The following is a 24,325-nucleotide window of genomic DNA, read 5'->3' on the forward strand; positions in this document are numbered from 1 at the left end:
GCTCTCTACACTTATACCTCTTTAGTTGTCAACCATTTGGAGAAATACCATTCTTGTATTTCTCTTTCACCTGGAAACTCTTGTGAGGCCAGGACTTATATATAATTCATTTCTGGATCCCCAGAGTGATTTTTGTCCTGCCTTGTATCATAAGGACACGAAAAATGTGGACTTAAATAAATTGGAGAATGCAAAAAACTCTCTAGAGCTCTCTCTAAGACAGCTTAAGCTTTGTCTTAAGGTCAAGGAACACTTCTGGGCCAACTGGAATAGGAGACGAGGAAGCATGGTGGAGGAAAAAATCCTAACCTGCAACTGGGAAGCCATGAATTCAGGTCTTACATCTTCTGTGTATTTGACATGAAAATGGGCATATCTCCTTTGCACATTGTGTGGCATTGTGGACTAGGGATGGATGATTCATGAATTTGCTACCAGCTGCAGATGCCTGTGATTCTGTGCTGAGTAGTCAAATCCGAGTTTGAAAGTTGGCCCTTATACAAAGGAGAGTTTGCATCTGCTTCTGTGTTCATATTTCACCTATGCTTTTCCTTGGATTCCACTGCTAAAACAAAAGTTTGCAGTCATCCCACAAGCTGATTTCTAAGATCCTTTCTAGCTCTAAAATTAAATATAAGATTTAAGCAAGGTCACATGGTTAATTAAATGATGGAGTTTAATCCAGAAGTCAGGCCCCTGGTCATCTAGTTATTCCTTCCTTCCTTTATTTAATCCTCAAATAATTATTAAGCACCAGCTAGAGGCCCAGCACTGTGTTTAAGGCAGATGACACGATGGCGAGTAAAACAAACATGGTCCTTGCTCTCATAGCAGTACATTAATTAAACACACACACACACACACACACACAGTATAAGTGCTACAAAAGAGAAAGTGCAGGATAGGCATAATTGGAAGATCATAAACATTGATTTGGGACCTATTGTGTGAAAGATTAGGTGGGGCTCCTGTTGTAATCTTCACCTGGACACACATGCAAATAGGTACCCAGAGATTTGTGTGCTCATCTAGGCCAGGTTCAGACCAGAGCAAAAGCCAACAAGGATGTGCTCTCCAGGGCTGTTGTCAATTGACGTTTTCTCTTCACTACTTTGTTGAAACACTAAAGTATGTCCACAGGTGATTCGAAGTGTGTCTTCCTGTGTGTTAACATGGACATAGCACATTAGAAACTTGACATTTGCATCATGAAAGAAAGGCTTTACTACCAGCACGTGCCATATTATCTGAGGCTACAGAGCCAGCCTTTCTGAAATGTCCTAGACCTCAAGCTTCGGCCAGTCCCCCAACCCTAGAATCCAGGCTAGAGCCCAGGGTAATCTGGGAGCTTCAGAAACTGGGAGGAAGTCTGCTCTCCTCACTTAAGTGGGTTAAGGCCATCTCTGTCCTCATTCATATGCAGGCAGAGGCTGGCTTCAGCTCATAGAGTCGTGGTGGGGAGTTTGCGCCACTGGCAATGATGAGAACCTTTCAAATTAAATCCCAGCAGAAGTCCTCTGTCCTGTTGCTTTGCACGCTGAGCAGTAAACTGTGCACAAACAGTGGTCTGGGTGCACGAGGTTCGTGCTCTGTCACTCCTAAGTCTGAGCTGACATGTGGAGGCTGGGGGAGTTTTCTGAACTTGAATCTGCCTGGGTACAGGGACAGCATCCTTGATCCTGGAGGCAGAGAGCCAGGGTGCTGGCTCAATCCGCCCACCTCCCCGCTGTGTGATTTAGGCCAAGTAATGGGACTTCTCTGAGCTCCTGTTTTCTCATCTGTGGAAGGGGAATGTTTGCTAAGATGGTCTCCAAGGTCCTTCCCTTCTCTGAAAGTCTGTGATTCCATGAAATATTGTCATTTGGAAATACAGCATGGGATATCGGAGAGGACTCTGGACTTGGAGTCTGCAGACTCAGGTTTTGTTTATTTTGGAGCTGCTTACTAGCTTCCTCATCCTGGGCAAATGTATTCATGCATCATTCACTCAAGCATACATCCAGTGCTTTAGAATTTAACACCAATCATGTACTGTAAGCCATGCTCTGATTCGGTAATATAGAGATGACCAAAAGAAAACAACAAAGCTCGCACACATACACACACCCCCCCCCCCACAACCTGCAAGGTCCATCCCCTCTTTCACCAAGCTCAGAGGTGGGAGTGGAAGATGGAGGGAAAAAAGAGTGAATAACCAAACAATTATCATTCCACAGAGAGGTATGAATAAGTAACCGCTCAGATACTCAATATTCTCCTCTGTAGAAAGGGACAGTGATGTCCGTCCCAACTACAAGGTCAAATGAGATTAACTTGGTGTGAGATGCTTTGTAAAATTTAAATTTTCTTATATCTGGAAAATTTTTTTCATTAAGGTTCGAAATCATCATTCTAATAAAATCATTTAGTTTCACTTTCTGGTAAGCCCATACATATATTAGTCGCTAAATAGTCTGTGAGGGAAATACTAGTATTGTCCATATTACGAATGAGAAAACTCAGGCATCAAGAGGTGAAGGAGATTGTCCACATCACATATCTGGGATGTGGCAGAGCTAGGAATAAAAGCAGGCCTCTGAGATTCCACAGTGTGAGCCCTTAACTCTATGTTGTCATAACCCTCTTTTAGTTCTTAGTTACCTAGTGTATGACCAAATACCCAGAGACTTCCGCTGACCATGGACAAGTTGCAACCTCTCTGTAACTTAGTTTTCTCATCTGTAAAATGGAGATAATATTAAATGCCTTGTGTAGCTGTGGCAAGAAATAATTTAGCTATCAATCATGGAGAGCTTGGAATTTTGCAGGAGCTGTTCCCTCCTTGACCTCAGACAGCTGATGGTATTGCTGGAAATGATTTCTTTTCTTCTCGTGGTATTTTAAAAGTCAGTTTGGTCCAAAGGGTGTTTCCTGTGTTCCCACTGCCTTTTTGTGTTTTATTTTTCTGTTTCTCTTTTCCTGACTTTGAGATCATCAGTAGTTGCCGTAAATTTGGCAGTTATTTCAGAGGTGGATTTAAAAGGAGAATTGTGGTACCCTTTGTAAGCTTTGGTTTTGGAGAGTCAGGGCAGGGGAGGGGGGCACTGATAATGGTGGTCACTATGCCACAAGACGTGGTTTCATATTGAGTGGTTTTCCCTACAGGTTTCAGAGCAAGTGGTTTGTGGCTTATGGTGCATCTTCCTTTGAGCCTTAAATAAGTACCTAAAAGTTGAATGTAAATCAAATCTTGGTAAACCAGGTCTGATTGCCTAACCATCTTGCACATTTATCAGAGTTGCATAAATCTTTGTTCTAATCCACCATCTTGATGGTTCCTTCGTGTGTTTCACAAAAATATCTTTAGTAGGTTTTGTGGCAAAGATACTTCTCTAAGTGAATGGGGCTGGGACTGGGTGGAAGGTTCTGCTGAGATAAATGAGATGTGGTCCTTGTCCAGAAATCATTCAGGAGTATATATTGGAAATGCTGGAGAGGGTGTGGAGAAAAGGGAACCCTCTTGCACTGTTGGTGCGAATGTAAATTGATACAGCCACTATGGAGAACAGTATGGAGGTTCCTTAAAAAACTAAAAATAGAACTACCATATGATTCAGCAATCCCACTACTGGGCATATACCCTGAGAAAACCGTAATTCAAAAAGAGTCATGTACCACGATGTTCATTGCAGCACTATTTACAATAACCAGGACATGGAAGCAACCTAAGTGACCATTGACAGATGAATGGATAAAGAAGATGTGGCACATATATACAATGGAATATTATTTAGCCATAAAAAGAAATGAAATTGAGTTATTTGTAGTGAGGTGGATGGACCTAGAGTCTGTCATACAGAGTGAAGTAAGTCAGAAAGAGAAAAACAAATACCGTATGCTAACACATATATATGGAATCCAAAAAAAAAAAAAAAAAGGGTCTGAAGAACCTAGGGGTAGGACAGGAATAAAGATGCAGATGTAGAGAATGGACTTGAGGACTTGAGGGGAGGGGGAAGGGTAAGCTGGGACGAAGTGAGAGAGTGGCATGGACATATATGCACTACCAAATGTAAAATAGATAGCTAGTGGGAAGCAGCCACATAGCACAGGGAGATCAGCTCGGTGCTTTGTGACCACCCAGAGGGGTAGGATGAGGGGGTGGGATAGGGAGGGTGGGAGGGAGATGCAAGAGGGAGGGGATATGGGGATATACATATATGTATATGTATAACTGATTCACTTTGTTATACAGCAGCAACTAACATAACAATGTAAAGCAATTATACTCCAATAAAGATGTTAAAAATAAATTAATTAATTAAAAAAAAAAAGAGTGTATATTGGGTGCTTAGGTTTGTCAGATGCTGTGCACTGGGGAATTGATGATATATAAGGTAGACAGGTCCCTGCTTTGAGGAGCTTACAGACATGGGGTGGTGAGGGCAAAGTCCACCACCACACAATTCAGGATGCTGTGGTTGAGCTTGAAAGGAGACCCCCCCCAACCTCTGGATTCCAGATAGAATCTTGATATCACATGGTGCAAGGGTTGTATTTCTATTAGTGTGGCTCAAATTAGTCTAAATCAGCATTTCTTAAAGTATCTCACATGGAGCTGGAGTTCAATGCGATGTTAAAAGGCATTTCTAGAAAAAAAAATCCCATAGTCAAATAAATAATAATAAAAACAGTAATAAGGATAAGTCAGTTGCTAACGTTGAAAGATTACCAAGCGTCTAGCATGGACACACAGTGTATAAATTACTGCAACAGATTGGTCCTTATAATAATCCTGTGCTTAGGTATTGTTATCAACCCCATTTACATAACTTGCCCAAGGAAAGAGAGCTACTTCATGGTAGAGTAGAATGTATCACAAACAAGCAGATTCCAGAGTCTGCATGTTTAACCATGCTATATTGCCTCCCAAATGACATAGATATATTTGTTTGGAAAACCAAGCACAGTTATACAGGCTTCCTTACCGCAGGGCTTTTCAAGGTCTTTCCTAGACTGTTTAACAATGTTTAACCAAACCTCTTTGACCCTACAACCTCTTTTTCTCAGAGAGACAGGAATTCGGGTGAGCAGGCTTCAGGAGGCACTGGCTCTACCTGGCTTTGGCAGCTTGAGTGTTGCTTCTTTGGATGCCAGGCTGTGTCAAAGCGATCTGAAAAGACATCGCTTCCAGTTGGGGACCTGGCACCTGGCTGAGGAAGCCACCCTACCTGTTGGGATTTTGCTTGGAACACTTTGATCTAAATCTACTTCCTGGTTTATAATTCAAAGAAATGGAATTAACAGCTTCAGTTTTCCTGTCACAAGTAATAACCTTATCTTTTGTTCCTCCTCCTTCTCATTTCTTAAATTTCTGCACTACTATTTCTTATTCCTAAATTTGGCATTTCACCCTGTGGGTATGGGGATGAAAACTTCAAAGGCCAGAGCCACAGTTACAGAGGAAGGTGAAACCTTGATTTAATGTGCAAAGAAATGGCTGCACATCAGAATCACCTGCAAAGCTTTTAAAAAATTCCGATGCCTGGGTCCTTCCTCAGATATTTGGATTTGTAACTGGTCTAGGATAGACATGAGAACCACCAACCTAGGGGTGATTTTGCTTCCTAATGGGACATTTAGAAATGCCAGGGGGGCATTTTTGGTTGTCACAGTTGGTTGTGGGGAGGCGGTTTGCTACTAGCATCTGGTGGGTAGAAGCCAGGGATCAGGGATACAGCTGAACACCCTACAATGCAGAGACAGCCCTCTGCAGCAAAGAATTATCTGGCTCACAATGCCAGTAGCATAGAGGTTGAGTACCTTTCCTCTAAAGCAAGGATTTTAGGGAAAAAGGAAAAGGGACGGTGGGAAGGATATTAGAAAAAATGGTTTTAGATTTTGGTCATCATGAGTTTGAGTTGGAATGAAGTATAGGCGCCAGTGCAGTGGCTGGGTTCCCAAAAAAAATCTGGCTGCAGGACCAAAGGGGAAGGATTTTCCATGTTTTTAGACATGCCCTCAGATCAGGGTGGCAGTTGATGCATTAAGGAAGGTGAATTGATTTTTGCTTCCTGCTGCAGAGAAGTAGCATTTAAGGGAAACTTGTTTTCTACCCCAGAAATAACCAGCCTCCATTCCTCCAGGAGTTCTGGGAGATTTGGTGAGTTTCTCATCTGACTATAGTATTCTATAGGAGGTAAGATGTTTAGGCACCCACTGTTAGGTTCAGATACACATGGCCTGAGTCATAAAATACCAGCTTGGACAAAGTGCATTAAGGGATACTTTTTTTTTCTTTAAGTGGGCTCAAAAGAAGATGAGACTGGGACGGTGTCCCACGTTTGTCATTGTCAATTTTAGCCACTTAGAGGTTGGCATCACTGGTGAGAATCAATACCCTGTGCCCTTGCCCCTACCTTATCCCTCATTCAATCCAAATTTTGAATCAAGCTCTCCCCGAATAGAGAGGGATGGGGAGGGATAGTGAGCAAACATCTCCCGGGCCACTTGGTGTCAATTCAGAGATAATCTTCTGTGTTGATTATTTAAAATTGATCTTCCACTTCTAAGCCCAATAGCTTTATTGCTACCAAATTGGTACCTTTGCAGTACTTTACCTCTTTGCTCCCGTTCCATTACCAAACTGACTTCTGTGAGCTGCTAAGCTTAGTTTGCTGCAATCTCTGCAGAGCAATTGTTCAGCTTTAGTCAGGAGCCATGTCTGAAAATGGACTGGCTTTTGCACACCTCCCTCCAAAGGACAGACTGGCACGGGGTCTTAAAACTGACATAATAAGATACGGTGATTGTTATGACTGGGGAAATTAGGAGGAGAATGAAGACAAGCCCTTGGAGCTTCAGACTCTATGCCCCAAATCTTGGCTAAGGAAGAAAGAAAGGGACCAGATCTGTGATCTGGAGCACCTGCCACTCATTCATTCATTTGAAAAATGTTTACTGATCTCCGAATTCCTACTGACCAGTCTCTACGACAGTTCCCTGGAGAGAGGGAGAGGAAAGACTGGATCCCTGACCTCAAGGAATTCAAAGTGTCTTGGGGAAAACTGACTGATGGGCAGATAACCACAATGCCATAGGCTCAGTTCCCTGATTGATCAATACGCTGGGTGCTGTGTTTGTGGTGGGGATGGGAACTACCCTTGGCATTGGGATCATGAATGTGGGGAAAGATGGGGGGAAAAGACAAATCTAGGGAGGCATCCTAGAGGAAGGGGTATTTAACTCAGTCTTCAAGGAGGATTAGGATTTTATGAGAAGGCAGTGGGGGAAAAAGCAGCCCAGATAAAGGGAGGTAGCGCCTGCAAAGGCAAAGAGACAGAAGAAAGCCTGGAACTATGTCTGTGTGTGTTTGTGTGTGTGTGTGTGTGTGTGTGTGTGTATTTTGTTTCATGTTCTGTGGTTTCAGTTATAATCAACTGCTGTCCAAAAATATTAAATGGAAAATTCCAGAAATAAACAACTCAAAAGTTTTAAATTGCACACCATTCTGAGTAGTGTGATGAAATCTTGCACTGTCCAGCTCCGCCCCTCCCAGGACCCGAATCATCCCTTTGTCCAGTGTATCCCCTCCCGTTAATCAGTAGCCATCTCGGTTTTGGTTTTCAGATCAACTGTCTTGGGATCTCAATGCTTATGTTCAAGTAACTCTTATTTTACTTAATAATAGCCCCAAAGTGCCAGAGTAGTGATGCTGGCAGTTCAAATATGCCATAGAGAAATGGTAAAGTGCTTCCTTTAAGTGAAAAGGTGAACGTTCTCAACTTGATAAGGAAGGAAAAACACTTACATGCTGAGGTTGCTAAGATCTATGGTAAGAATGAATCTTCTATCTGTGAGACTGTGAAGAAGGAAACAGAAATTCATGCTAGCTTTGCTGTCACACCTCAGACTGCAGAAGTTATGGCCAAAGTGCATGATAAGGGCTTAGTTAAGGTGGAAAAGGCATTACATTTTTATCATAAGGTATTTATAGAGAAAGAAAGGTGAGGGGGAGGGACCACATTCACATAACTTTTTTACAGTATATTGTTATAATTGTTCTATTTTATTATTAGTTACTGTTGTTAAATTCTTACTGTGCCTAATTTATGTATCAAACTTTATCAAAGGTATGTATGTATAGGAAAAACATATGGTATACATAGTGTTCAGTACTATCCATGGTTTCAGGCATTCACTGGGCGTCTTGGAACGTTTCCTCCACCAATGGGGTGGTCCTACTGTAGTGATGATAGGAAATAAGGCTGGATGGCAGCTTGGAGCCAACAGTGAAAGGAATTTAGGATGGCAAATTGATTTCAAACAACCTTCAAACTCCAGTTAATTGTCAGAGTACTAGTACATATCTCTTTAGAGCAGTGGGGTTTTTTTTGTTTGTTTCATTGTTACATTTCTTGACCTCACTCATGCTAAGAAATACATTTCACATTGACACTCAGTAAACCTAGAGATAAGAAGATATGTAATTGAAATGAAAACTCATGAAAAAAATACTTAACCTTACTCCATGTGATGCATCTTGATATTTTCTACTCTATTCCGTTCTAATATAACCTATTCCTTTCTGATTCATTTATTTTTAAAAATACTGGTGTCTACCAACTTCATTGATTTCAGCCTCCACTAACGGGATAGACCTTGCAGTTTGAAAAACACTGACTTTGAGTTTATGTTGTGGTTATGTTTTGGCTCAGAGGAAAATTGCGCCATGTTTGAGAAGCAGAGTTTGCCGTGGGTTCAGGTTAGAACCTGTGCCTTGTCTGATAGAGGCGGCAGGAAAACAGTGAAGGGTTTGAAACGTGAGACTGGCATGGTCCGATATACATTTAGAAATATTGCTCTGGCTGCATAATGAGGAATGGGTGGAAGGGAATGAGAGAGAAGGGTTAGAAAGCTGTGGCAGTAATTCAAGGAAGAGGAAGGGGACACTGGAGCCAAGACAAAGGCTATAAAGACGGAATTCATTAACTCCCAAGTACCACTCAGGTCCACCAACAAAGCTGCTTGGGACCTACCTGTCAGGTAGCTCCCTTCCTGGGCTGCATCCAGGCTTACCTGCCCTAGTTGCATTCTAGGCACCCTGTGGCAGGATGCATTCTTTTATGGAGAGTTCTACAGCCACTGGATACTTTTGTGTCTCTTAAGAAAGGAACCAGAATGCCCAGGCTTCTGCCTCCAGGCTATTTCCTTATCTCTCAAGGCCTTCCTTCTGGGCATGAGAATTACTAGGTCTCATTAGCAGTAGATTCCCAGACTAGCTTGGAGGAAGGCTTTGCATCCCACCCTTTATCTGCACCTGACTTGTCTCTGCAAACCTTGATGGAAACATCCAGCCGCAAGTCAGTATCTAAGCTGATGTGAACCCTAACACAGCCGCTGAAGCTTAGCGATGAAGAGCAAGTCTTTAGGCTCAGGCAGACCTTGGTTTGAATCCTGGCTCTGCCAGGTATGATCCCATTTAGCAGAGAGCAAGTGCTTGAGGACCAGTAACTAAAACAAGTTACCCATTTGTATTTGAAACACCCCTACCTGCAAATTCATCCCTAAGAACTCTGCGAAAGCTTGCAGGAGACCTCCAACCATAAGAGGGGTGCTTGACCTGTGTGCACTGTAGCCCAGGTGCTCTAGGAAGGCAGCATAACTCCAGTCTCATATTAAGAGGACACTTATTTGGAGGAAAACACAGAAAGAGGACAAGAGAGAGGAAGATTGCTGATGCCCTGTGACACATGTGGCAGGAATCCAGAGGTCTACACACTGGCAAAGCATCCTTAAGCAATCAGCACGCATTGATTCCTGTAAACAGTACACGTTCCATGATTTGCAAGCGTCTAATTTATTAATCAGCCCAGGTGACAGGAGCAGTCTGCGACCTCTCATCTTCTCGGTGCCTGCCAGGTTGTCTTTGATGTGTATTGCTCGGGAGACATTGGGCCCCCAGAGGTGGCTTCCCACCTCAGCACCTTCACAGTAATCAGCAGCATTTCAGGATGGGGTGTGTACAGTGGTGAGGGTAACTCTGCTTTTTCTCAAATTGCAGCCTTGTTGACAGAAGGCCAGCAGCCTCCATCCCTGAGCGCTTGTGACAAGCTCTCTGTGACTCTAGTATGACACCCGGCTTTATGCCACGTTGATGGGGGAGTGTGGTTTGTGTGAGAAAAAAGGAGGTGAATATAAATGATATGGAAGTCTCTGTACTGCTAAATGGTTTGGGATTGTCTGATTTGGGAAGGAACTGCTCACCTGTGCATGAATTCGGCAAGGATTTGTTGAATCCCTACCATGTGCAGGGACTGTGTTAGCCTCTGCTGACACCAAAGTGTTACTGATCTGTGGCCTCACGAGCACCGAATGTAGCTGGGGAGAAACAGACAATAAGCAACCACATTGCTACCTCATATAAGGAATGCAGGGAAAGAAGTATAAAATGCAGTATTAGTGCGAAGGAAGGGTGCTGAAGTTGACCTTGCAAGATTAAGAAAGCCTTTAAAGAAGAAAAAATTTTTCTGAGATCTGGATGGTGGGAGTTAGGCAAAGGAAGTTAGCGCTGTGTGTGTGTGTGTGTGTGTGTGTGTGTGTGTGTGTGTGTGTGTGTTTTGAGGGGGTATCTGTAAAGGGGTAGACTTGTTCTGGGACCTGCAGATAACTCATTGTGAGTGATAGGCAGAGAAAATGTTAGCATGCAGGCCAGAGAAATCAGAAGGGGTTCAGGTCACGAAGGCCCATGGATGTTATATAAAAGACTTTGAACTTTACCCTAAGGTGATGGCTCCCACACTTTCTCATTTCAAGATGCTCTTAAAGTCTCAGTGATTTTATTTCCCTAGTCCAGAGAAATACTAATAATTCTGTTTATTAAGTACTTAAGTACAAACAACTTAATGAAGTATTTATGTCCCCAAAAGTTTAGTAGCCATTTGGAAAATAATACATGTGAATCTAAGGAAAAAACAGTATCTTTATTTTATCCTTAAATAACCACAGTTACTACTGCTCAACCCTTGCAATTCGATACAGCCACGTTCCTTTCCTGTTCCTTGTTAATTTTTCTGCAGTTTTATAATTGTACCAACTGCCAAAAACCCACCTTAACAAAGATATGCCATTATTGAAAGAAATGTAGTGTGTTTTCATGTTGAAACTGTGAACTACCTCAGGGTAGTAGTTTTTGTGATACCTAATAAATATCAAGTATCCCTCATTTCGCTTAAACATTAAAAATATCCCACTGTGCTCCTGTGGCTTGCTATGGTACTTTGCAGCATCTCAGCACACAATTTAGGAACCAGGTTCTAAGGACAATAGGGAGCTCTTTAGAGGATTTTGCCCAGTGGCAAAGCAAGTTCAGGTTGTTATCTTAGAAAGATCACTTCTGCTAAAATGGAGAGAATGCATTGATGGGGGAAAGTTGGGAGAGGGTGCAAAAATGTATGGCAAGAAAATAGAATGCTATGGCAGTGACCCACGTGAGAAAGGAGAGTATCTTGGAGTAAAGTAGCATTGATGGGGATTTGAGATATGTTTTTCTTAATTTTTTAAAATTTAAAATTATTATAGATTGGCAAGAAGTTGCAGAGACAGTATAGAGAGATCCCATGTACCCTTCACCCAGTTTCCCCCAAGGGTTACATCTTATATAACTATAGTACAATATCAAAACCAGGACACTGACATTGGTACACTGTGTGTGTATAGTCTATGCTATTTTATCGCATGTGTAGATTCATGTAACCACCACCACAATCAAGATACAGACAGTTTCATCACCTCAAAGATTTCCCTAGTGCTATCTCCTTAGAGTCACAAGTCTCCTTTTTCCCTATCATCCCTAACCCCTGGCAGCCACTAATTTGTTTCCCATCTCTGTAACTGCATCATTTCAAGAATGTCATATAAACAAAATCATAACTTGAGATACTTTAAGGAGACCGAAGACTCAGTATTTGAATGTGAATGTTGAAAGAGAGGGAAGACTCAAGATGCAAAGGACTTAGCAAGGTCATACTTTAAGTGATGAGTCACTTGATCTAGGTTAAATAGGAAAAAGAATGGGGGAACATTTTTAACTTGGTCAGCTGGTGGGTGGTTTTACTTTTTATTAAGATAGGGAGCCTTGGAAGGGCAGGAGGGTTTTGGGGCGTTGTTTGTGTCTGAAGATGATGAGGCGACTTTGGAAATGTTAAACTACCTGGAACATCCAAATAGAGACTTGGTAGGTAGTTGTTTTATAAATGGTTCTAACCCTCAAAAGAGAGTGCTTGAAAAAAAAAAATACAGTCATCAGGTTACCAATGGTAATTGAAAACATCCTTGGGAGTCTTCACTTATGCAAGAGCCTGTTTAACATGTGCAGAGAAAAACATTGAGAAGTTGAGGAATGGCCAGTAGAAAGGAGCAAAATCAGGGACAATTGGTACCATGGAAGCTAAAATAAATGAATGTTTAAGAGAGAAGGTAATCAGAGGACATGGTTTCTGATATATTACTTAAGGTAAGAACTGAAAGTAGTCTTTTATACTTAAAATCTTGACCTTGGCAAGAACTATTTAAATGGAATGTTGGGGACAGAAGCCAGATTGCAGTGGGTTGAAAAATAAGGGAGAAGCAAGAGAGTAGATATATTTTTTTAAGAAGCATGGCTCTGAAAGGCAGCAGGGATGTGAAATAAAAAGAAGGCGTTTTTGGTGTTTTTGTTTGGTTTCTAAGAGGGAGGTGACTGTGAAAAGAGGGAGAGACTGATGCTGAGGGGCAGAGTGGGGTTATTTTTGATGAGGCGATTCCTGAAGAGGAAGGGAGGGAAAGGGTAAGAGCTTAGATTGAGGTAAAAGAAGGGATGCCTTTAAGCTGAAATAGGAAGAAAGAAGGGAAGGAGGTGTGGGTGCAGATAGATCTGTTGATTTCACTCCTGGTGATTTGAAGGGACTTCCAATGGCTTCTGTTCTCTTTGTGAAGTAGGATGTGAAACCAGTTGCTGAGGAAGGGGGTACTTGGGAGTGCAAAAAAAAAAAAAATGCAATGTTATGAAATAGTTAATCTGAAGAATGGTAGAAAGATCTGATTAAGGAAATATAAAAGGATCACCAGGAAGCAGTCAGGGTTCTGACCATGTCTGTGATCACATTTTATAACAGTTGTAGTCTGTGCAGCTGGGATATTATTCTCCCAAAGAACTGAAAATTTGAGGTAAGATCATGGATAGTGGATGTGGGTTCAGACAGGGTAGGGGTTTGCCAAGTGGATGAGGTGGAAGGACAGTTGGGTAAAGGAGTTACAGGTATGGGTCAAAGGGATGGATCATTGGATTTCAGTTAATCCAAAAGGAAGTGAAGAGAGTCGATAGCGGATAAAGGGAAGAAGATGGTCATGGGCCAAGCAGTCTTAAAGACGTAGGGAGCAGGTGTTGTGATAGACAAGTCGGAGACTAGAAGGTTTTAACATAATGCGTCAGAGTTAGAGGAACTTTGGGAGCTGACACATTTTAGTAGTCATCATGGGAGGAAGTAGGATGCTGGAAGAGAGCAGGGGTGAAGATCATTGAGATGAAGTAGGTCAAGAGGCTGAGAGGCTGAGGGTATTGGATGTTAGGGATAAAGACAGGACTTGGGGTGAAGACATAGTTTGAAAATCAGATGCTGAAGTGTTCAATTAACATGATAGAATACCTCGGAATTTGGTTATTTAACACAAGGAAGAAATGAATGCAGAGGATGGGGTAGAGGAGAAAATCTGTAACAGAAGATTTTCATTCAAGTCTTTGTGCCGTCTCCATTAGATCTTTGAATAATCTGGCCTCTCTGAGCCTCGATTTCCTCCTTCTTAAAGAGGAACTTACAATCTTTACGTCCCGACAGAGATGTAGAGTGAGATGCTCAAAAGGGGAAGAGGAAGTAAATGTGCTTCGGTAAACCCTGCACCTTCATGTAAATATGGGCCCTATTGTTTCTGTTTACTGGCACCGCACTGGGAGACTGACTTCGGATTCCTTTCACTGCTCTGATGCAAGATTGTGCTTTGGTACCTAATCAGTGCATTTGAATAGCCTGATTTCAGAATATCATTCTAGGATAACAGAGTGAACGGCAGCTGTAGTATTGGAGACAGACTGTTAGATGTACTGTCTTTTAAATGTCTAGAATAAATGTGCGAGTACAGTTGACCCAGACAAATTGACCGATGAAAGGATAACTTGTGCTTCAACATAATGAGTTCAATATTCTTTTGATTTACAAAAAAAGCACTGAGGCACTCAGGCCTGGGATGCTTGTCAGCAAAAGGGAAATGTAGATTGTATTGCATTTCCTTTAGACAGCCCTGAGTTCTCACTAACAGCTTCGGCTCAACCTGCTTTTATTTTCTTTTTAATTTTGATTTTTAAATTTTTGGCGATGCTGCGCAGCATGCAGGATCTTAGTCCCTCGACCAGGGATTGAACCCATGCCCCTTGCAGTGGAAACTCAGAGTCTTAACCACTGGACCACCAGGGAAGTCCCTCAACCTGCTTTTAAATTTAATAGTAGTAGTAGCAGCAGCAGTAGTAAGGGCAAGGGAAGGGACTACTAGGGAGCAGGGGCTTCTAAAGACAGAATGTTCAGGAAGGGGCACCTCCTTACCATGTAACTCTCCCACCCTTGATGTTTCAAGTTGAGCTGAAGTGAATAAGATAATGGGAGGAATTCCAAAACAGAATCCAGTTGGAGTTCATTCCAGAACCAAGAACAATGTTGAAAAACAAAGCACACACAAAATGGAACTAGTGAACTAGTGTGACATGATACTGAATATATTAATAGCTGAATAACCTAACAACCTTAATAAGTAATTTGATCCTCACAACAATCCTATGTGACAGCTACTACCTTTCATCCCACGTTACAGATGAGGAAATGGAGGCTCACAGAAGTATTTTGCCCAAGGTCACACAGTTGGGAAGTCACATAACTGTGATTCAAACCCAGGCAATCTGATTCCAGACTCTGTGCTTGTAACCCCTGGCTCTACAGAGTGCTAGGCAGGGGTGAAGTGACAGCAGCCCTGGGACTCAAGGAGCCTGTGTCCTACTCCATTGTTGACATTGAATCACCTTGTGACTGGAGCAAAGTTTCCTTTTCTAATATTCCACAATTTCATTTCTCCTCCTTCTTCATGTCCTTTTTTTCTTTCCTTTATCCATTCTTCTTTTTCCTGCTCTTCTTCTTCCTATTGAAATATACCTTCCCTATGTAATGCTTTAAAAGTCATAAGACACTTTCCCATAACAAGTAAGTAGTAATATCCCATTTTAAAGATGAGATAGGCAAAACTTTGAGCAGCTAACTAGTTTGTCTAGTGTGATATACCTGGTAAATGATGGGACACTGACTTGCTTCTGAGCCTCTGACACATCTTTCAATGCTCATTTTAACTGTCCCACAGCTCCTTTTTTTTTTTTTAATTAATTTATTTATTTTTGGCTGCATTGAGTCTTCGTTGCTGCGCACGGGCTTTCTCTAGTTGCGGCGAGCGGGGGCTTCTCATTGCAGTGGCTTCTCTTGTTGCAAAGCATGGGCTTTAGGCCCGCAGGCTTCAGTAGTTGTTGCACGCTGGCTCAGTAGTTGTGGTGCACGGGCTTAGTTGCCCCGTGGCATGTGGGATCTTCCCACACCAGGGCTCGAACCCGTGTCCCCTGCATTGGCAGGTGGATTCTTAACCACTGTGCCACCAGGGAAGTCCTCCCACAGCTCCTTTTTGTTTGATGAGCCCCTTCTTATCACTGGGACTCAGTTTAGGAACATCATTCCTGTTGATGGCAATACTTTTTAAGAGAGAATGGAGAAGATTTTTGCAAACATTGCAGTACTCCATCTTATACATGCATAAGGATTCCAGAGGTGATATTTGAAAGGAGAAATGAAGTATATGCAGTCCTTACATGGTGTGGTTCCATGGGTCCCTGGGCTTCTTAAAGATTTCAGAAAATTAACTCTCATTGAGTATTATTTCCTGACTCTGGGAACAAAGTACTTTTTAAAGATTGTTCTCTTAAAATTAGCAGATTGATGTGGTATCATTAAAAACAACCAACTCACCACACTTCAGTGTAGAGATCCTTTTGTCTTCTGCTGATGGAGGATGGTAGAGAGAAGAGACATAGCTGTACCTATTATGCTGTTCTATTTCAGTCTACTCTATAATTCACTTCCTTTTTTTGGATCTTATTCTTTTGCTAAGTACCACCCACCTACTTCTGGGAGACAAGGCCAGGTGAAAGACATCTTCAGATGTCTCAACTTCCTTATCTGCTTGTCACTCACTGGGTGCTGGATTTTCAGTACTAACTTGGAAGCCTGTCTCTCAAAGAAAACTAGAGAAAGTGGCCCCTGACACTGGATAAATATCTATTATGTGCAGGAAGCTTGTGAACTTATGCCTACAGAGGCCGCACTGGGGATCAGAAGTTCCTCATGGGTTAGCGCCAGAGAGAGAATTAGTAGTGGTTACTAGAGGACAATCTTGCAGTTGAGAAGTTTCTAATGGTCAGAGTTGCTAGAAGATGGGAGGGACTACCTTGATAGAACTGAGGGGGCAGTCACTCTCCATCACCAAAGCTATCCTACTTAGCATAGTCTGACCTAAAGAGAATGTGAACACAGGTGGGACGTTGGCTTCAGCGACCTTTGATACCCTTGGCAACCCAAGGTTGCGTAATTGCACCTGCAAGGAATGCTTTCCTGACATTTGCCTGTCTGGAGAGAGCACTTTTTCTGATTTTCATGTTGAGTCTGTTGCATGAATGGAGGGGCTGAGCGTCTGATCAACAGGCTAGGGGACGCTCCTACTGTGCTGTGGATCTTTCCTCTAAGCCGCTCCTCTTCCAGATGGCAATCGACTGCTGCTTTTCCTTCCACTCCTCCTGGGTAATCACACTCACTCCCCTGTCTTCCGTTATCCTCCATTCCGGCAACTCCAAAATACCTGTTTTCAGCTTTCATCTCTGCTGCAGACTGAAAAATTCTTTCACGCAACTGCCAAATGGACATTTCCATTGGATTTTTTCATGAAATCTCAGAATCCTTACTTTTCTCCTTCTTTACCAATCTACTTCTCTTCCTATGTTCTCTGTCTCAAATAATGGCACCAGCATCAGTCAGAGGTCCAAGTGAGAAGGAAGGTTGGACAGTATTCTCGAGTCATTTCTCTTTCTTATCCAGTAATAGTAATAGTAAAAATAAGAAAACAATAATAATATTATAGTAACTGCTAATATTTGAGTGCTTACCATGTTTCAGACTCTGTGTTAACCACATTACATGGATGATATCATGTAATCCTTCTACTACCCTATGACTATTGCCTCATATCATAAATGGAGGAAATTAGTAACTTGCCCAAGGTTACAGTTAGTAGGTGGAGGGGCTAGGATTCAGGACTCCAGAATCTGTGTTCTTAATCTCCTTGATATACTACTTTCATATCTAATTACTCACCATTCTCCCTCTCTCTCAGCTTGTATATGTCTTCCAATTCGTGTACTTTTCCCTATTTGAGCTTCCTTTTTTCTATCTTATTTCCTATGTTCATTTACATATTATAAACAAGAACTATTATGTAATGTTCACTGTTATACTATTATAGACATTTTAAAAGATATGAAGGAATAAATAAGAACAGTTAAATTTTTAAAAAATTTATTTTCATTGTTACTTAACAGTGTATTATTAGCAACTGTGGATAGATGGAAACTTTAATGTCAAATAGTCTTTTTAATTATTTTAAATTTGGGGAAGGAAATTGACAGACATGATAGCTTCACCATGATTTTTTTACTCTGTGCCATGATTGTTGAAGTACTTTCCCCAAGGATAGGAGAAATATCAGCTCTGCCATTTTCTTTTGCTTGTGTTATTGGTCTTATCTTCAGTTGGTAATTTCTTTGCAGGAAACTTTCAAAGCTAATTGTCCATTTTAGGAGTGTTGGCTTAGTTAATACTAGGTAAAGAATTCACAGATCCAACTTGACCATGCACAAGTAAACTGCAATAGCTTGCAATGAGCTGAAAACAGAAAGATGAGCCAAGGTGTCACTGCCCACCCCTCTTGGTCCGATATGTAAGAAGAGCCTCTGAGATCTGTCTTTTCCAATATCAGATACTTACTTGTAGACCCATGGTACCTGAGATGATTCATTTCAAGTTAAATTTTGTGTATGGTGTGAGGTAAGGGGTTAATGTTTATTTTTTCCCAATATAAATATCCATTTTTTCCATTTCTATTTGTTGAAAATACATTTCTTTTCCCATTAAACGGCACTGACATCTTTCTTAAAAATCAGTTGACCAGAAACTAACACAACATTGTAAATCAACTATACTCCAATAAAAAATTAATTTAAAAATTTTTAAAAAATCAATTGACCATTTCTGTGTGAACACTGTATTATACTCCTTACACTAATATTACACTTTACCAATTACTGGTTGGAATTTTGATTGGGACTTTGTTGAATCTATATATAAATTTGGAGAGAACTGGCATCTTAACAACATCAAGTCTTCTAACTTATGAACATGGTTTATTGCTCCATTTATTTAGATATTTAACTTTATTCAGTAATAAATTGCAGTTACCAGTGTGTAAGTATTGTGCATAATACTTCATTAAGTGTGTCTCTTAGTATTTCATGTTTTTGAAAGATATTGCAAGTTAAAATCTAATTTTTATTTTAAATATTTTTGTTGCTGTGTTAGAAATACAATTGAACTTTGCGTATTGTATTCTCCTTGCCACCTTCACTGATTACTTATGGTAGCTTTTTTGTAGACTCCTCAGGTTTTTCTACATACACTATCACACCATCTGTGAAGAGTGTTACTTCTCCTTTTCCAATCTGTGTGCCCTTTCTTTCTTTGTCTTGCCTTATTGCACTGGCAAGAACCTCTGGTAAAATGTTGAGTAGAAGCGTTGAAAATGTAAATCCTTGCCTTGTTACTGATTTAGAGAAGGGAAAATATTTAACCTATGATGTTAGCTGTGAGTTTTTTAATTGAGGCCTTTGTTTTTATCCTGCTTGAGCTTTACCTGCTTCATGTAAGTTAATGTTTTTAACCAAATTAGGGGAGTTTTCAGCTATTACTTCACTAGATATTTTCTTCCCTATTCTTTCTCATATTTTCTTTTGGGACTCTTGTTACATATGTGTTGGACTGCTTGTTATCAGACATGTCTCTAAGGTGCAGTTCATTTTCCTCTCTATTCATTTGGTTGTATAATTTCTTATGCTCTATCTTCAAATTTACTGGGGTTTTTTGCTCTCTCAATTATGCTGTTGATCCTGTGTTATGAACTTTAAAGTGTTAATTGTTATGTTTTTCACCTCCAGAATTTTTAATTTTTATATATAGTTTCCACTCATCTGTTGTGTTTTCCTGTTTATTCATGTTTTCTTATTTCCTTTAATATATATACTTAATATATATTTAATTAATATATATATAGTATTTTGAACATATTTATAGCAGCTGTTTTGTAGTTTTTGTCTGGTAAATCCAACATCAGAGTTTATTTGAAGTCAGTTTCTATTGTCTGCCTTTTTTTTCCTTTTTATGGATTTCCTTTTTTCTTTGCAAGTATAGTAATTTTTGGTCGAAAACTGGACATTGTAAATGATATGACACAGTGTCTTTGGAGTATGCTGTATTTTTTTGAATATTTATTGTTGCTGCTGTCTTAGTATGCACTTAACTTGCCTGGACTTATTGCTGCTAAATTTGTCTCAGCCATGCGATGCAGGCACTGATATCTCTGCTTTGTTTTCATGACTTCCAGCTGCTGCTTTTTCAGCTTGGCCCATGCAGGTCTTTGCCTATGCAATTTTGTGGTCAGCCTAACATTTGGGGAGAGATTATAATCCAATTTCGAGTATCTCTTTCTTTGGTTTTCTTATGTCTAAGGATTCCCCCTACCCCTTTAACTTTCAGCTAACCTTCCTACCTTGAGTTTTGTCTTCTAAAACTTCAGTCCCATAAGGATTCAACCTTTGGCACCCAAAGTATGCACGTTTAGGGTATGCAGTCAGGTTTTTTGTTGTTGTTGTTTTTATTTTGTTTTGTTTTTGTTTTTGTTTTTGTTTTTTGGCTGTGCCGTGGGGCTTGCAGGATCTTAGTTCCCTGACCAGGGATTGAACCCAGGCCCTCGTCAGTGAAAGCACAGAGTCCTAATCACTGCACCGCCAGGGAATTCCCTGCACTCAGTTTTTTTGAAGTAGCAAACACAGAGCTTTTTTCCTATGCAGTTCTATAGCTGATGGGTAGATTCTTTTCTTTCCTCTGCCGTCTCTTTGGGTAGGAAACTTCTCCGAGTTTCTCCTACCCATATGTAGTTTAGCCACCAACAAGTGATTTGGGCAGAGTTTTTAACTCAGGAATTTAGTTTTCACTCTTTTTGCAGTTCTCCTGCTACCAAGACTCTCCGTTATGATTTTCTTCTGTTCTTCTATTCCTGACCTCTGTTCTCTGCTGCTCCAAGCCTGTAAGGTTGTAGATTTCCACCACTGTTTATTGCCTTGGGGTTGGGAAGCACCCTCAGGCTAGAAAGCTATAGACGTGTAGTTCTTACGTTTTTCAGCTGTAGTTTTTCATGGTTAAAGTCTCCTTTGGTCTCTCTCTGCTTTGGGGTGCTTTTCATTATCTTTAAATTGTTGTTGTTGTTGTTTTTCTTTTAAAACTTACCTGGATTTTATCATTGTTATCTGTAGGAGGTTTTGCTTGACCACAGTCTTCTGATACCTTTACCAGAAGTTCCCGTTTTACTTGTTAAAGATCACTGTAGGATTGACCAGTAGGGGACACTAGAATGCAAAGCTTGGACCAATAAAGAGGCTATCAGAATTACCCAGGCAAGAGATAGTAATGGCTTGTAATGGATTTTGTGAGAAATCATCCAGTTTAGGAGGTTGAAGATGGAAGGATTGTGCCAAGCCACGTGGTCAGTCAAGGATGGAAAACACCGTAGTCTTCTGAGTCATGTCAGTGAGTTATTGGCCAGTGCATGGGTTCTCCTAGGTGTCTAAGCTGATGAGAACTTAGAATGAGTAACTGTTGGGCTCCTCAGCTCTCTTCAGACGTTATCTGTAATGATTGGGGCTCTGGATGAGGTTAAATCCCTAAGGAGGTTTCTCAGCCAGCTTAATGGAGGATCTTAGATGTGTCTCTTCTCACTCTCCACATATCAAATGGGACATCAAACACTACTGTTTCTGATTTATCCTTTCTGCCCTCTTATTTCCATTCCCTAATACACACCATCGGCTTCTCTCGATCCCATAATTGCGGTTGTCTCCTAATTAGATCTCTCCCTTAGAGAACAGCCAGACATAACTGATTTCCTAAAATAAAAATCAGACCATACTTTTTCCTCTTCTCTATCATCTTCAATGGCTTCCAGTACTCGCAGATTTAAAATCCAGATATGTTAGCTTCTTTTTCCAGTTTTTTCCTTACTATGTATTTCTTCACAAGGGCAAGGCCACGCCCAATTATTTATCAGTCCCTGAATTTCATCCACACTGCCTTGCCTCTGTGCTTTTTCTCATCCTGTTCTTTTGCTCTTTCTACTTCCTCTCCATCCTCTGCCTTTTGCAACTATGTTCAGACTTCAGGATTTTGTTTAAATGACACCTCCTCTTTGGTGCATTCATCTCTTTTCATTGATTCAAATATTTTTTATTGAGCACTTACTGGGTGCCAGGTACTGTCTTATATCCTAAGGCTATGAGATTGAGTAAGAAGCCTTTCCCACCCCTTACTAAAGATATCACCAACAAATGGTGTGATCCTGTAAGATTTACCAATTTTCTCCTCCAAACCTATTACTCCCAGCCTTTGTTTTACCCTTGACGCATAACGCATAGTAGGCATTCATTGGATGTTGCTTAATTCAATGACTGCTGAAAGACATCCTTTTGCTTTCTGTATTGTGTTTCTGCCACTCTTCCCTATTTTTTCTCATCACAAGGAGTCTATGGGTTGATGAAGTCAAGGCCCAAGTTCTAGTCATCCATTCTGCCTCCAAAGCATTCAGCACTATATTTTGCATGCATCAAGTCACCAGTTTATGTCTGAGATACAGCAAAGTTACCCCCAAAAAAGGGAAGAAAAAGCCTGAGTGGTGACTGTTGCCTCATATATCCGGGCTCCAGGAGTCACGTACTGACAGCATCATTCACAGTGAATTATTTACAGAAAGTGACTATGAGGTTGAAGTTATTTGTCCTCCTGAAATGAGTCTCTTCAGGGGAGATGAGAAGAAAAAAGGATGGTAGGAAGAAGTCCTTGCATGCAAATAGAACAGACATTTAACAACTACCCCTACCATCTGTTCTGTGTACGGATATGTGATATATAAATCTTGGTCCAAAGACAAGACCTGTTTTTACTTGGCCTATAGTGAGTTTTTAAACAGAAGGATGGGCCTCTGTCTTTAAAAATAAATAAACAAACAAATAAATATGGAAGATTTCAGAGAAAAATCCAAATCTCTGTTTTTTTCTTGAAAAATAGATAAGTCTGGTAAACTTTTGTCATCATTTGTATAGATCAGCAGTGGGCTGGAACTGTGTCACAGCTGCTGTCGTCAGATGTGGATGCTGTTCAAACATCACCACTAAGACATTACTTCCATGACCCTGGAAACCTCTGAGATTTTGATTCCCTAGGTCATGTATATTGCCTTATTTATATGCCTGTTTCTCTGATCTTCAGGGAACAAATTCAGTGTAGAAGGCTCAGTGTTCTGATGTATGTCACCAGTCAGATTATCGTAACTACTCCACCATAAAGATGTGACTCTTCCGTTTCTACTGTGAGGTGTATGTGGTTCAGAGAAGTTAATGAACTTGCCCCAGGTAACACAGACAATGATGCGAAGAGCTGGGATTCAAATCGAGAGTCATCTACTCCCAGAAGACTATGTGGAACAAAAGTAAAAAATGTGAACTGTCTCTGAGCAGGGATAATGAGGAAACTTCATCTTGCAATGATGTATTAAGGATGCTATTCAAGAACTGTTCCTTGGAACCAGGTCTCTCTTATGATGGAATACTCTCAAAAGGGAAAGCTTAAAGCACCATGTGAATTATTTAAAACTAAAGTGCTCTGTACCCCTGTAAATGAGCATTTAGAATAATCCAAGATGGGGTCCTCAGAGAGGAGAGATAAATCAGATGAGATTTGTAAGGTAGGTTGTTTTCCCCCCCATCTCAATTTTCTCACTGCCTTTGATTTCCTCAAGGTGAAATCAACCAGACTATTTAGCTATTTGGAAAAAAAAAATAATACAGGCAACCACATGGTAGTACAATTCAAGTGTTCAAAGAATCTTTAGGCCTAGAAGAGGGTTTGAAAATCTATCTAGCACTTGCTTCTCATTTTCTATTGAATAAACTGACGTAAGAATGATTAGTTGACTTGGTCAAAATTATGCATGTATTAATGATGGACAGAAGGCTAGAATTCCCTGCCCAGTGAGTTTCCCTTGTCCTCTTGTATGTGGCCTCTTGTAGCATGTATGACTGTCTCTGATCCTTCAAAATACCAAATGGCGCTCTTTTGGCATTTAAAATCAGAGCCTTGTATTGTCAATTATCTTGTCTACCCAGCTATATCAAAAGTTCATATATGCAAAGGCTGTACCCTTTATTCTGTGTATTTCCAGTACATAGTAGGTACACATTAAATTTGTTGCTCTTTGTTAAAAATGATGATGGTGATGACACTCTTGGTGTCTTCAGCTCTGCAGAGGGTATATAATTTATGGTGAAAAAAGTTGCTGATAATAGTGATGTTGGCACTGACAAAGATCAATGAGAACAATTCTGTTGGTGATAACAGTATCTCCAGTTGGTTCCAATGCTGATGTTTTAATGATAACAAAGATATAGGGATGATGATTTTGAAGGTGCTGCTAATTGGAGGAGGAGGAGAAGTATTACTCTGTTTCTAGTTTGCTCACCTTTTGCCGAAAGATGATGGATAGGAGAGGAGGAAAAGTAAAGAGAGAGAGGATGGATAAATAGAAAGAAACTAAGAAGGGCGAGGTATAAAAAGAGTCTTGGAGCCAAAAGTCTGAACTTGAAGTTTCCTGGGAGGTATTAATCCCCAAGTACAAAACTTTGGCAGTCAGATGAGTAATTAGACACAGAAAGCTCTAAATTTAGAGTCAGAAAGCTCTAAATTGAAACTGTACCTCTTCCACTTAGCTGTGTGGACCTTGGGTAAACCAGTTAACTTCTCTGAGCTTCAGTGCTCCCCTGTCTATAAAATGGGGACATTGTGATTTACCTTTTCCAGCT

The 24,325-nt window shown here is 40.7% G+C and overlaps 1 protein-coding gene across 1 annotated transcript in view; it reads left to right on the forward strand.

Moving 5' to 3' along the window:
- BRINP1 (BMP/retinoic acid inducible neural specific 1) overlaps positions 1 to 24,325 on the forward strand; it is a 179,589-nt gene that overhangs the window by 56,132 nt on the left and 99,132 nt on the right. The window lies entirely within an intron of this gene.

This window comes from Eubalaena glacialis, chromosome 9, assembly GCF_028564815.1.
Source record: "Eubalaena glacialis isolate mEubGla1 chromosome 9, mEubGla1.1.hap2.+ XY, whole genome shotgun sequence".
NCBI classification, from domain to species: Eukaryota; Metazoa; Chordata; class Mammalia; order Artiodactyla; family Balaenidae; genus Eubalaena; species Eubalaena glacialis.